At 51.7% G+C, this 10977-nt stretch overlaps 1 non-coding gene across 1 annotated transcript; it reads left to right on the top strand.

Annotated features, from left to right (window-relative positions):
* The first annotated feature begins 1345 nt into the window (after window positions 1-1345).
* Window positions 1346-1427, top strand: TRNAS-CGA. Its single transcript has one exon. It is a non-coding gene; the product is annotated as a tRNA-Ser (tRNA).
* The last annotated feature ends 9550 nt before the right edge of the window (window positions 1428-10977 follow it).

Here is a 10977-nt window from a genome sequence, read left to right as displayed (position 1 = left end):
AGATTAATCTTTAATTAAAGATAATGTCATGTGATGAAGCCTCCTGCATGGACTGACCGGGAAGTCTTGGATCTGATCGCTTGTGGGGCGATGAGTCTGTGCTTTCGGAGCTGCGCTCCAAAAAATGGAATGCAAAGACCTACGAGAAGGTCTCCAAAGCCATGGCAGACAGAGGATACAGCCGGGATACAACGCAGTGCCGCGTGAAAATCAAGGACCTGAGACAAGGCTACCAAAAGATCAAAGCAGCAAACGGACCCTCCGGAGCCCAGCCCCAGACATGCCGCTTCTACGAGGCACTGCATTCAATTCTAGGTGCGGCCGCCACCAGTACCCCACCACTGACCGTGGACTCTGACGATGGGATAGTGTCGACGGCCGGTTCCTCGGAGATGTTTGTGGATGGGGAAGATGAGGAAGCAAATGAGGACGACGAGGCAGTCGACAGCGCTTACAACGCTGATTTCCCCTACAGCCAGGATCTGTTCATCACTCTCACTGAGATCCCCTACCAACCCTCCCCACCCATTAACACGGACCCTGAATCAGGGGAAGGATCACTTGGTATGTGCTTTAAACATGTAAACCTTTATTTATAATGGAGCAGGAATAGTTACTAGTTGAAAAGAAGGTCAATATATATGGGGATAGAACAGAAATCCTCTTGGGAGATCTCCGAGAAGCTCTCCTGCAGGTAATCGAAAAGCCTCCGCATGAGGTTCCTGGGGAGAGCTGTCTTATTGCGTGCTCCGTGGTAGGACACTTTTCCGCGCCAGGCTATCCTCAGGTACTCTGGAAGCATTGCCTCCACGAGCATGGCAGCATAGGCCCCTGGTTTGTGCTGGCTTTCACGCAGCATGCGCTCTCTATCTCTGTCACTGATCCTCCTCAGGGTGATCTCGCTCGGCGACTCCTGCATTGAATTAGGTGAATTAGGGTATTGTTAGTATTGGGAATGCTTCACTGTTCCTTTGCATAACAATCAGTGTCGGTTTACAGCCACGTGGTGGAGGCTGCAGAGGAAAGAGAAAAGAGTCCAATACAAACAGTTTAATCCAGCGAGAAAGTCAGTCCATTGGCGGATAGAGCCGGGAGCTGGTGGGGGGCAGAGCTGGATTCTACCTCACTGTCTGACCTCTCCCTGTCTCGATCGTTACAGTGTGGAGAGGAACAATGACAGACCCCACAGGAGGGTGCTGGTTTGGTGCTTAACCACACGGCGAAGGAACGAGAGCCCCAAATTCCCCCTGGTGCTTTGGGAGCCAGGTTTGCTGTTTGAATTCTGCAGTTCAGATGACGTCAGGCCTGGGCGTTTCTCTGGCCTTAGGGGGCTGCTTTGCTCACAGCTGTGATGGCCGAGTGGCTAAGGTGTTGGACTCGAAATCCAAGAGGGTTTCCCTGCACAGGTTCAAATCCTGCTCACAGCAAGGCCAGTGTTTTAGCCACAGCCCGTCTAAGAGGCCAGGGGTGGCTGAGTCTCCCCCAAACGGCCACCCATGCAGGGGGGAACACTGGGGATGTGGGGCGGGTCACCCCTCCGTGGGCCCATTGTTATATCCTTGGGGGGGAGCCGGTTTAGGAAGAAATCAGTTGAGGCCAGAGAGTTTGCTCTAGGGTATGCAGGGTTCCTCTTTTTGTCGGCCAGACCACAGGCCTCTTTTTCTTTGGTTTACAGGCACACTCAATGTGTCCCTTTTTGCCACAGTGTCGACACACCAGGTCCTTACACCAGCATTCTGATGCCTGGTGACCCGGCTTACCATAGCGGTAACATTCTTGACTCTGCACCGTTTTGTGGGTCGGTTCTTGTGACACTTTTTGCACCCTAGGGGATGCACCGATGTATTGCGCCTCCCTTGTAGCCAGTTCCATGGAGACAGCAATATCAACAACCTTCTGTAAGGTAAGCTGAGCCTCTGTCAGTAGGCGCTTCCATATAGCTTCACTGTAGAGGCCACACACTAACCTGTCACACAGGGCATCATTTAACATTTCTTTAAATTCACAGTGTTCTGCTAGCTTTTTTAAAATGGCTACAAATTGTACAACTGTTTCATCTTCCTTTTGGTCTCTTTTGTGGAACCTATATCTTTCAGCAATTACCAGTGGTTTTGGGGAAAAATGGGACCCCAGGATTTCCACAATGTCACTGTAAGATTTAGTTGCTGGCTTAACAGGGTGTAGTAAGCTGCGTAGCAGGGAGTAGGTTTTAGCCCCTACAACACTTAAGAATATTGGCACCTTCTTCGCTTCTGTAATGTCATTTGCAATAAAAAAAAGCTCAAAACGCTCAGTATACACATGCCACTGCTCTATATTCTCATCAAAAGGCTCCAGGGGCCTGGTCAGAGTAGCCATGATTTTAGTTTCACTTTCACAGTCAGTGCAAACAAGCAGCTTTTTTGTTTGTTTGTTCTTTACCTTGACTTCTACTTCCTTCTGTTACTGGATCAGCACCGGAATCTCACCCTCGTCGCCACTTGTTATATCCTTTTGTGGGAGCCGGTTTAGGAAGAAATCAGTTGAGGCCAGAGAGCTGACAGCTAACAAAACCACCATTTGATTTACAGAGAGAGAGCGAGCTCACTCCGCTGGCTGAAGCTGGCTGAGCTAACCCATAATAATCTAACTCAGTTGCCATAGCAACAAAAACCATGACAACCAAATACACAACACCCATTGTCATCTTTCGAGTGCTGGAAGCGAAGCTCCAGAGAAGTGGGGGCCCAACCTGCACCCCTTTTCGCTCTGCCTCTTAACCCGATGGCCTGCGCTGCCTCCTCCCATCCCCCCTCCGCCTCTTCCCCCAAGGCCTGCGCCCCACCCCCGCTGGGCCTTTTCCCCCGAGCCCCCTCCCTCTCTCTGCCTCTTCCTGCTCCTGCTCCGCCTCCTTCCCCAAGGACCCTCCTCACCCCCCGCTCACCTGAGGCAGGAAACAGTGATGGGTGCCTGGCCCCCTGGTAGCCCCCCTTAGGGGAAATGGGCACAGAGGAGCAAGCAGCAGGTGAGTGGCGTCTTGGGGGAAGAGTGAGGGGCAGGTAGGGGGTCTGGGGGTAGGGGGCAGAGGCAAGTGAACAGCAAGTGGGCAGGGCCTTGGGGGACGAGGATGAGCAGGGGCGGGGCAGCAGGTGAGTGGCGTCTTAGATCATAGAATTGGAAGGGACCTCAGGAGCTCAGCTAATCCAACCCCCTGCTCAGAGCAGGACCAATCCCCAGACAGATTTTTACCCCAGTTCCCTAAATGGCCTCCTCAAGGATTGAATTCACCACTGTGGGTTTAGCAGGCCAATGCTCAAACCACTGAGAGATCCTCTTGGGGGAAGTGAGGGGCAGGTAGGGGGTCTGGGGGAGGGGGCAGAGGGCAGTGAACAGCAAGTGGGCGGGGCCTTGGGGGAAGAGGATGAACAGGGGCGGGGCCTCTGTGGCCGGGCCATGGTCTGGGCACCGGTGGCCCCCCAACTTCTAGGGGTCACTCATCTGAAACCCAGGATGAAAGTGACATGGGCCTGAGTCTTCTTGGGGCTGAGGCTACATCACACCTTTACCGTCGGGGCTCTACCGGGGCATGAAGCCCCCAGACACGGCCAGAGACAGGGCAAGGGGCCACAGCACGGGAGAGAGTCAGGCCCAGAGTTAGACAAGGGGGGCAGAGAATATTCTTCATTCTGGTTAGTTACACGTCGCCCTTGCTAGAAATTCTTCCTGTATTTTCTCCAGTTCACTCCCTGACGCTGTATCTCTGCCCCGTTCCCCTGTTTGTGCCATTGAATTCTCAGGTTCTATCAAATAATAGCAGCAATCCCGCCATAACACAGCAGCCTGAAATCTCAGCTCTCCCCCTCCCCTCACGCTAAAGAGAGAGAGGAGACCCAGGCAGCCAGTTTCTCTGGGACAGACGACAAAGGACAGAGGCTTGTGGGAAGATGAGATCGGATGCTTGGCTGGAAAGAGGGGGCGTCTGGACTGGGGAGAGAAAACAGCCAGAGCCCACATGGCTGCAGGAGAGACCTAGCTGGACTGTGGACTGCAAAGAAAGGCATAACAAGAACCAATGGCTGGAAGCAGAAATCAGAAAAATTCTCATTGGAACAAGGCAGAGATTTGTAAGAGGGAGGGTGATTCATCACTGGAACAAGCTGCCAAGAGAAGTGATGGCTTCTGCATCTCTTGATGTCTTCCAATGAAGACTAGAGGTCTTTGGGAAGGTGCTTTAGTCAAAAAGAAGCTATTGTGATACACAGATGGGCTGGGATATGCAGGGAGTCAGATTAGATGCGCTAATGGTCCCTTCTGGCCTTAAGGCTACTAATTTATGAAAAACTGATGTTTTATTGTGTAGCGGCTCCATCCACAGACTGAACAGTCATTGAGTGCGGTGATCCAGGGGAAACAAGTCAAACACCCAACGAGGCTGGCCAGGGGCATGACATCAGCTTTGAGGGGAGGGGTGGGTGTGGCAGTGACATCACAAAGGCCTTTTGCAGGAACTCGGCCTATTGGGCAAAGGTGGTGGGGAGGGGGTGACCTCACAGAGGGAGAGACCCTGACATCAGCTGGGCAGGACCGAGGTGCAGGGCCAGGCCAGTCTCTGAGACCCCCGGCTTTGCTGCTGCAAGTCTCCTTCGTGAGGTCTCTCCTCGGGGGCTGAGAGAGAATCAGGATTCACGGCTGTGAGCGTGAGGAGGAACCTCTGTGGAGTTTTCTCCTTTCCTGCCACTGACTGTGCCGAAAACAAACTTCCCTTTGACAAGGTGTAGTGAGTGGGTGTGGCTCCCCTCCTGCCCAGCAGAGGGAGCTCCCTCCCAGACCCCCAAGTGGGCAGAGCCACCACCACCAGTCCCCGCCCCCCGGAAGTCAAGGGGCGGGACAGGAAGTAGAAAAGCCGGCCGCCAGCGCTCAGTCAGAGCCCAGCCGCCGCCGGGAGCAGACGTGCCGGCGGGAGCTCCTGACTGGGAGCCCTCCAGGGCCCGAGGCAGCTGCCCTGACTGGCCGGAGCTCCCCCGTGCCCGGTACGACGAGGAGCCGCCGGAGCTTCCCCGTCCCTGCTGTTACCCGGGGGAGCCGCCCGAGCAGGCCTGGCCGGACTTCCCGGAGGAGCTGCCCGACCTGCCACCGAGCCCTGGGCTGGAGGAGCCGATGCAGGTTGCCTGGCCTGGAGCGGGCGCCCCGGATGAGGTAGGACCTGAGGGGGAAAGTGGAAGTAGCCCAGGGGTAGCCAACCCCTGTCAGGCTGCAGACACAGAGGTCCCGATGTCAGTGTGTTGCGGTCAGGACCCCACTGACCAGCGGCAGTGATAGCTGCTGTTAGGGCCCCGGGCTGGGACACAGTGGAGTGGGTGGGCCTGTGTCCCCCCTGCCACCCCACTCATGGGTGGCAGTTTTCCCCCTCACCCAGGTGTAAGGACCTGGGCCTATACGCCTACTGTTAGTTTGCTGCTCAGCCCCTGCTCCAAAGGGCCTGAGCTCATTGCAATGTTTGCTGCTCAGCCCCTGCAACCAAGGGCCTGAAATTATTGTACTGTACTGCTGCTCAGCCCCTGAACAGAGGGCTTGAGCTTTCTAACGCTGTCTACTGTCGTCCAGCCGGTCCAATAGGAGACGAGGAGTGAGTTGGTGTGGCTCCCCTCCTGCTGAGAGGAGGGTTGAGCCCCGGCTCAACCAATTACGCAAGGTAAGAGGCTCAGAGAGGTTTGGAACCTGTTCAGTCTGATCCACCTGGCGCAGGCAGCATTCTAAGCCCAGGAAACACTGGCTTCAGGTGCCAGAATTTGATTTCCTACCTAGGATGTGATGGTTGGAATCCCTGGGGACATTGGGGTTTGTCCTTTTTGGTTTCCCTTTTCCTCTTTCCTCCCTCCTTTCTCCTCTTCTCTTGCTTCTTTTCCCCCTTTCCCCTGCTTCCCTCCCTCTACCAAGGAGGGGTGTGTGGAGTGTGGGCGGGGGAGGGAGGTTGCTCTCATTGCGGGAGGTCCTCACCAAGAGGTGGGGCTGGATCTGAGAGTGATCTCCTCTGATGGTGACCTAGGCCGTCCTTTGGCACATCTGGTGAGACCCCTCAGCCTCCCGCCCCTCAGAGTCTCAGTGCTGGTTGGCCAAGCAGGGGGCTATCGACAGTGAGAGACTCCAATGTACAACCAATCATAGGTATGGGATTAATCTTGCTGCTTCTCTCTATTAATTGTCTTTTAGCAGGTCATGATTTCCTCTAATGTTCTAGGTCTTCTAAAATACTTGCTGAATAGTTACTATGAACCACTGTTGGTCTGTAGCTCACTTGAGATCCTGCACCCCTTTCTGCTCTGCCTCTTAACCTGATGCCCTGCTCTGCCTCCTCCCATCCCCCCTCCGCCTCTTCCCCCGAAGGCCTGCGCCCCACCCCCTGTGACGATGCAGTTCTGGCGGGACCCAACTGAGAGTGCCAAATCAGGACCAATTGCTTAAACAGGGCAGTCACAGCCCTAGGCTGGGGTTTTTCCACCTCTAAGGCAAACCAAACTAGCCAGACAAAAGGGACTTCGGTCTCACCCCACTGGCTAACCACAAGTCACACAAGCAATTTCCTTAGACACTCCAGTCTCCCAGTATCACCACCAGTGCACTCGTCCTGGGGATGAATGATTATGAAAACCAACACCCCAATAAAAGAAAAAGGTTCTCTCGATCCCAAAGGACCAAGCCCCAGACCCAGGTCAATATATACATCAGATCTTATCCACAAATCACGCTGTTGCCAATCCTTTAGAATCTAAACTCTAAAGGTTTATTTACAAAGGGAAAAAGGTAGAGATGAGAGGTAGAATTGGTTAAATGGAATCAATTACATACAGTAATGGCAAAGTTCTTAGTTCAGGCTTGCAGCAGTGATGGCATAAACTGCAGGTTCAAATCAAGTCTCAGGAACATCCCCCGCTGGGATGGGTCCTCAGTCCCTTGTGTAGAGGTTCAGTTTGTAGCAAAGTCCCTCCAGAGGTAAGAAGCAGGATTGAAGACAAGATGGAGATGATGCATCAGCCTTATATAGGCTTTTCCAGGTGTAAGAACCTCTTTGTTCTCACTGTGGAAAAACACCGCAAATTGGAGTCTGCAGTCACATGGACAAGTCTCTGCATACCTTGCTGAGTCACAAGGCGTGTCTGCCTTCTCTCCATGGGTCAATTGTGTAGCTGATGGTCCTTAATGGGCCATCAAGCAGGCTACACAGAGCTAACACCAGCTTGTCTGGGATGCTTCCCCCAGAAGCACAGCACCAACTTGAAATACAGACAGCACAGAGCCAACATTTATAACTTCAACTAAAAATGATACAGACATACAGACAGCATAATTATAACCAGCAACCCATAACCTGGTCTTAGACACCTTAGATGACCCCCTTTACCTAAGATTTGGTGCCACTACAGGACCTTGGTTGCAACCCATGTTCTATATGGTCCCAGTTTATATCAATAACATCACACCCCCAATGCAAAATTGATGCAGGAAGGGATGACAAAACATCGCTGACTGCATCCCAAGAGCCCCCTTTCCTTGGGTCTGTCTCACTACAGCTAGTGTTGGGCTAGAGGCTGTACCAGTGTATAACAGAAATGGCTTATCAAAGTCATGTTCAATAACTTGAATGAATCTCTCTACAAACTCAAGGTATAACTTGGTTAGCTTTTGCAGTATGTTTCATGTGATCTTGCCAAGAGCTAAAGAAAACAGCTACTTTATCCATACCAGCTCTGGCCAATGTTTGGAACCCAATTAACATTATACCAATGTAGATATTGATGTTGTTCATAGTACAGGAATCTTGGCATTTAGCCATGAAAGCAATATGGCAGTGTGCCTCAGTTTCCCCTTTCATACAGCACATCAGGTCTGAAATGTATTTTCCCCTGTGAAAAGTTCCAATACTGTTTACAGGCATTAACTGTGAAACATCAGTATAGCAAGGCCCTTTAACATAAAGTGTGTTTTCATGTATTCCTTTCAACATGTTCAAGGGATTTTCCAAAAGATTAGGCACATTGTACATTTTTACAGTTCTTGGCAATAGCAACACATTAGTTACAAAAATTAGCATTAGCAATAACAACAAATTCATTGCAAGTGTCCAACTACAAACATGTTTGTCATGCCACACCCTTGGCTCAATACCATTGGAGTTTGGGCATTTTAGGGTTAATCTGTGGCTTCCCTTTGCAAAATTCAGTCTTCTCTCTCCTTCTTGTCCTGCAGGATTAAACCCTGATTTCTCTTGCCTAACTGAATTCACTGGCTGATGGGGTGGGCTCTCTTTGCTAACAGCTATTAGCAAGTCTTTCTTCTCCCTGCCAGCCAAGTAATTAGCATCAACACAGACACTAGCTTTTAACTTCTTATCTGCTATGGATTCCAAGGCTGGACTTTGTCTTACAGAGATACCACACAAATCCAAAGAGTCTAAGGGTATGGCTACACTGGCGAGTTGCAGCGCTGGTAGTTTGCAGCGCTGGTCGTCCAGCTGTGCAGGGCCAGCACTGCAGTGTGGCCACATTGGCAGCATTTCCAGCGCTGTACTGAGAGGTGCATTGTGGGCAGCTATCCCACAGAGCACCTCATCCCGTTTTGGCGCCGTTTTGGCGCTGAGTATTGTGGGAAGGGGAAGGAAGTGTGTGGGTCATTCCGCTTCCTGTTCCAACGCCCCGTGGTGCATCGCTTCACTTCCCAGCAGTCACACTTTCGCCGTCCACGTTTCTTGCCATTGTGAGTGCAGCACGCTGTGAAATGGAGCCTGAGCTGCTGAGGAATTTGCTGACTGTCGCCAGCACATCACGTTTGGCAGTTGAGCTATTCCTTCAGCTCCACCCCACCTAGCCTACGAGTACATTAATCGCAAGGGGTATTTCTCTATGGTTCTCCAGGCGCTTGTGGATCACCGTGGGCGTTTCATTGATATTTACACAGGCTGGCCTGGAAAAGTGCATGATGCACACATCTTTCGGAACAGTGGCCTGTTCAGGAAGATGCAGGAAGGTACATTTTTCCCAGACCGAAAGATCACAGTAGGGGACGTTGAAATGCCTATTGTGATCCTTGGGGACCCCGCTTACCCATTAATGCCTTGGCTCATGAAACCCTATACAGGGAAGCTGGACAGGAGCCAGGACCGTTTCAACTACAGGCTGAGCCGATGCCGAATGACTGTGGAGTGTGCTTTTGGCCTTTTAAAGGGGCGCTGGCGGGCGCTTTATGGGAAGCTAGACTTGGGGGAAAGCAGCATCCCTGCGGTTGTATCCGCGTGCTGTACCCTCCATAATATTTGTGAAGGGAAGGGTGAAACATTCAGCCAGGCATGGAACAATGAGGTGCAAGTCCTGGAGGCTGAATTTGCACAGCCAGACAGCAGGGCTACTAGAGACGCCCACCACAGGGCAACAAGGATTAGGGATGCCTTGAGGGAGGAATTTGAGGCTGAAAGCCAACAGTAATGTTTTTTTGCCTTGACCAGGAGTGACGTGCACTGGTTACAGTGCTTTTAAGTGCCTGTGTTTTCCTTGATGTTTGTTACCTGTGTTTTCATTGGGGTTTATCTTTCACTTTATGCAGTAATAAAAACTGTTTCATAATCAAAGAAATCATTTATTTAAAAAAAAGGAAGTACACGGGCAGGGGGGGTTGGCTGTTGAACTGTACATTCATAGTTTTGCATATGTACTGCCAGGAGTGCTGTGCACCTCAGGATTGTACTGTTGCATGGTGATGGGGGTTGAGTGCAGAGGGTAAGGGTCGTAGTTCTCTGGGCTCATAGATGACCGTACAGGTGTCGGGGGCAGCTGGTGATGGTGTAGGTAAGAACCTGGATGCTGGGGAACGGGACTTGGAGCTGACATTGGTGCATAGGGGAAAGAGGTTTGGGAGGGTGGGGGTTTTGCACGGTAGTGCTCTGCCTGCATTGCTACCAGTGACTGCATACAGTCTGTTTGGCGCGCAATGAGGTTTATAAGCTGCCTCGTGGTTTTCTTCTGCGTCAACGCCTTTCTCCTGCTTTCTGTTTCCCTCCAGTGCTGCATCTTTTCTCTCCATTTCTGCGCATTTTTATTCTCTGCTGCACACTGCTTCATAACTGCCTTGACCAAATCTTCTTTGCTTCTGTTAGGTTTCCTTCTCAGGTTCTGAAGCTTTCTTTCAGTCACTGATAAGACCGGCCCAGGACTACTCAAGGTCACTATAAAAATACAGCAAATGATACATTTTAAGAGAGCTTGCATTGTGTATAATCTGAAGTAAAAGTCTCACAAGCATTCCTCAGACATTTCAGCAACTGCTAGAGAATTCACAGCCTCCCAGAAATGGTAATGGTAATTAACTCTGGGGTTCCTGCCTGCCGTGGTCTGCTCGAGCAGGGTGCTTCTTGCTTCATGGCTAGACTACCTGTTTTTGGGCTTAGTTAAAGGCAGCACTGCCATGTCCCTCAGGAATTAACCCTGGGGTTCCTGCCTGCCGCGGTCTGCTCGAGCAGGGGGCTTCTTGCTTCATGGCTAGACTGCCTGTTTTTGGGCTTTGTTAAAGGCAGCACTGCCATGTCCCTCAGGAATTAACCCTGGGGTTCCTGCCTGCCGCGGTCTGCTCGAGCAGGGTGCTTCAAGCTTCATGGCTACACTGCCTGTTTTTGGGCTTTGTTAAAGGCAGCACTGCCATGTCCCTCAGGAATTAACCCTGGGGTTCCTGCCTGCCGCGGTATGCAGTTGGGGAAACCAGCACTGAAACACTCCCTCCATTTCCCACAGGAGTTAATACTTGAAGATATCTCTCTTCTGCGGGTTACCAAAGAAGCAAGGGAGGGTCTCCTACAACAATGCGGATTCCGCCCTGGCCCTTATGCAGCTTGCCTCTGTGCAAGCATGGTTCCCCCACCCCTCCTGGAACAGTGGCGCGGACGCGTTAGCCTGAATGGGACAGGGACCACAATAGCTCTCCCTTTAAACTTGGTCACGCGAATTGCCTATGCTC

The sequence above is a fragment of the Mauremys mutica genome, chromosome 10, assembly GCF_020497125.1.
Source record: "Mauremys mutica isolate MM-2020 ecotype Southern chromosome 10, ASM2049712v1, whole genome shotgun sequence".
In the NCBI taxonomy this organism is placed as follows: Eukaryota; Metazoa; Chordata; order Testudines; family Geoemydidae; genus Mauremys; species Mauremys mutica.
This window is presented reverse-complemented; position numbering and strand designations above follow the sequence as displayed.